Here is a 2,958-nt window from a genome sequence, read left to right on the forward strand (position 1 = left end):
TGTGTGTGTGTGTGTGTGTGTGTGTGTGTGTGTGTGTGTGTGTGTGTGTGTGTATGTGTTTGTAAACCGCTATTTTCATGTGGCCGTGGACAGTTTCTGATAAATGCCAGAGAAATAGTTGGGGTCGGGGCAGGAAGCACATTCTCTCCACTGACCTCTTTCACAACCGCTAATGCACTGGCTATTCACTGCAACAAATCCACTGGTTACACGCTACAACGTAATCCAGTGGCCATTCTCTACAGCTGATGCATTCAGTGCATTTTCTATTTGCAACAGATGTAGTTGAAAATAACCTATTTAATTCCAATGTTAACGTCTGTAATTACTGAATAATGAACTCAACACGCACAAGTCACTGGCGCCTCAAGTGAACTAACAAGATTCTTCATGGACGTTGTTGTAGGTGTGTTTGATGTAGTGGTCGTGTGTTGTAAGTGTAGTGCCAGTGTTATTTTTAGTGTTATTGTCATTAGTGTACGAGTGGCAGTGTATTGTAAGTGTAGTAGTCATGGTGTTCTCTTGTTATTGTAACCGTTAGTAAGGCGGTGAGCTCTGCGGAATCGTTAGTTCGCTGGGCAAAATGCTTAGCGGCATTTCCTTCTGTCTTCGTGTTCGGAGTTCAAATTCCGCTGAGGTCGACTTTGTCTTTTATCCTTTCAGGGTCGATAACATAAGTAGCAGCTCAGCCCTGGGCTTACTGTTAGTGAAGGCGCGTGGCTTAGTGATTACAGTACTCGGCTCACGATCATAAGGTCGTGAGTTCGATATCCGGCGACGCGTTGTGTCCTTGAGCAAGACGCTTTATTTCACATTACTTCAACCCACTCAACTGACAAAATTGAGTTGTGACCATAATTCAAAGGGCCAGCTTTGTCACATTCTGTGTCACGCTGAATCACTCTCAGAACTAACTACGTTAAGGCTACGCGTGTCTGCGGAGTGCTCAGCCACTTGCATGTTAATTTCACGAGTAAGCTGTTCCGTTGATCGCATCAACCGGAACACTCGTCGTCGTAACCGACGGGGTGCCAGCTTAGTGTGATACTAGTTGTGTAAGTGCGGTGGTGCTGGTTCTATTATTACGGGTAGCGGTGCAGTTGTGATCTGTTGCTGTGAGTGTGGTCAGTGGTCGCGTGCTGTAAGTATGCTGCTGTCACTGTGATGGTGTGGTAATGATGGTGCGTAGTGCGATTGTACTTGTATCCACTTCTAAATGCGTATCAGGACAATTACCCACTAGGACAATTACAACCCGGAGGATAATTCTCCCAACGACAACTACCCCCAGGACAATTACCCCCCTCCCCCATGGTTAATTACTCTCTCTCTCCAATATATTAAGAAGTCTTAAATCATCATCTGTTGTCCTCAAGGGGACTATTGTCCATGGGGACTATTGTCCATGGGGACTATTGTTCATGGGGACTACTGTCCTAGACTCTATAAACGTGATAGCCCAAGTGTTTTGTGTGATTGCGGCAGTGTATTTGTGAGTGCCGTTGTCGTCTGTGTAACTGTTTGTGTGGTAGTAGTGTTGGGTATTTTGTTGTGTGGTAGTAGTGTTGGGTATTTTGTTGTGAGGTAGCGGCAGTGTGTTCGTAAGTGTAGTTGCTGTCTGTTTGTTGTTTGCGTGGTAGTAGAGATGTGGTGTAAGTGTGATAGCCGCAGTATGTTTGTAAATGTATTTGTGGTCCGTGTTGCAGTTAGTGTGGTAGTAGAGGTGTGGTGTAAGATCTGTTAGTAGTAGCAGCGTTAATGTGCTTGTAAGTGTAGTTGTCATAGTATTTTGTTGTTAGTGTTGTAGTATTAGTGTGTTGTAAGCATGCCACCGTTGTAGCTGTGTTGTTGGTGTTGTTAGTATGCAGCCGGTGTTGTTGTTATGGCGATGTTACAGCAGACACAACATTAACATTAGGTCACCCTGTTTCTCAAACTTCAGCACTGAAGAGTTCTAATTCTTGTCCGACATTTTTTTCTTCTTATCTTCGCATTTTAGAAGCACGCATTTTTTTTTCTATAAATATTATCTCAATTTCAAAATATCATTACGTAACACTAGTAGTGACTGTTGATACTAGTGTTGCTTCTACTACTAATACTGCAGTTGTTGTTACTGATGCCGCTATCGATGCAGATATAACTGTTGCTGCAATTGATACAATGTGACGCAGCGAACGCCACTGCTGTTGATGTTGGTGCGGTAGACAACAAGAATCAGCGAAGCTCAGGACAAAACGCTCTGCGGTATTTAGTCACTTTAACTTTCAGGTTCAAATCCTACCCAAGTCGATTTCACTCCTACCGGGGATGGATAAAATAGGGGGCTGACAGTCAAGTATTGGGGATCAATCAGTTTAACCAAATATATACACTTGTTTCACAGGTTGAGATATCATGTATATAAGTTAGATACAATTTTTATTGCTTTTCATAACTGTTGATGTTGATCGTTTTATTGTTGTTACTGTAATTATCATCATTGTTGTTGTGATTCTTGTTTAACACAGAACCTTCAGAGGAAAGCGTAAGAAAGTATCAGCTGTTAGCAATCAGTGGAATTACTAAGGTAACAAGCATTTTTTAATTAAGATTTTAGGAACTTTGCGAAGGTTCCAAGCAGTGCAATTTTCTGTAGGTGCTCCATCTTCACATTTACTCCTATCTTTATTATAATAATAATAATAATAATAATAATAATAATAATAATAATAATAATAATAATAATAATAATAATAATAATTATTATTATTATTGCCTTTGCACAGCGTCTATCGCTGGAGATGTACTACGGTGTCAGCTGTTCACTACCAGTAACACCTCTTAGTTTTCGAGCACCTTCCGGAGTATTCGAGCGCTTCCAAGCAGTGCTGTTTTCTGATTATTATTATTATTATTATTATTATTATTATTATTATTATTATTATTATTATTATCATTATCATTATTATTATTATT

The 2,958-nt window shown here is 40.5% G+C and overlaps 1 protein-coding gene and 1 long non-coding RNA gene across 5 annotated transcripts in view; one reads left to right on the top strand and one right to left on the bottom strand.

Moving 5' to 3' along the window:
* Positions 1-2,958, bottom strand: part of LOC106867546 (proton channel OtopLc) — a 186,402-nt gene that overhangs the window by 146,493 nt on the left and 36,951 nt on the right. The window lies entirely within an intron of this gene.
* LOC128249300 (uncharacterized) overlaps positions 1,643-2,958 on the top strand; it is a 150,286-nt gene continuing 148,970 nt past the window's right edge. The window contains exons 1-2 of the long non-coding RNA XR_008265399.1: positions 1,643-2,247; positions 2,511-2,569. This is a non-coding gene — a long non-coding RNA (uncharacterized LOC128249300). The remainder of the gene's footprint in view (positions 2,248-2,510; positions 2,570-2,958) is intronic.

The sequence above is a fragment of the Octopus bimaculoides genome, chromosome 13 (genome assembly GCF_001194135.2).
Source record: "Octopus bimaculoides isolate UCB-OBI-ISO-001 chromosome 13, ASM119413v2, whole genome shotgun sequence".
NCBI lineage: Eukaryota > Metazoa > Mollusca > Cephalopoda > Octopoda > Octopodidae > Octopus > Octopus bimaculoides.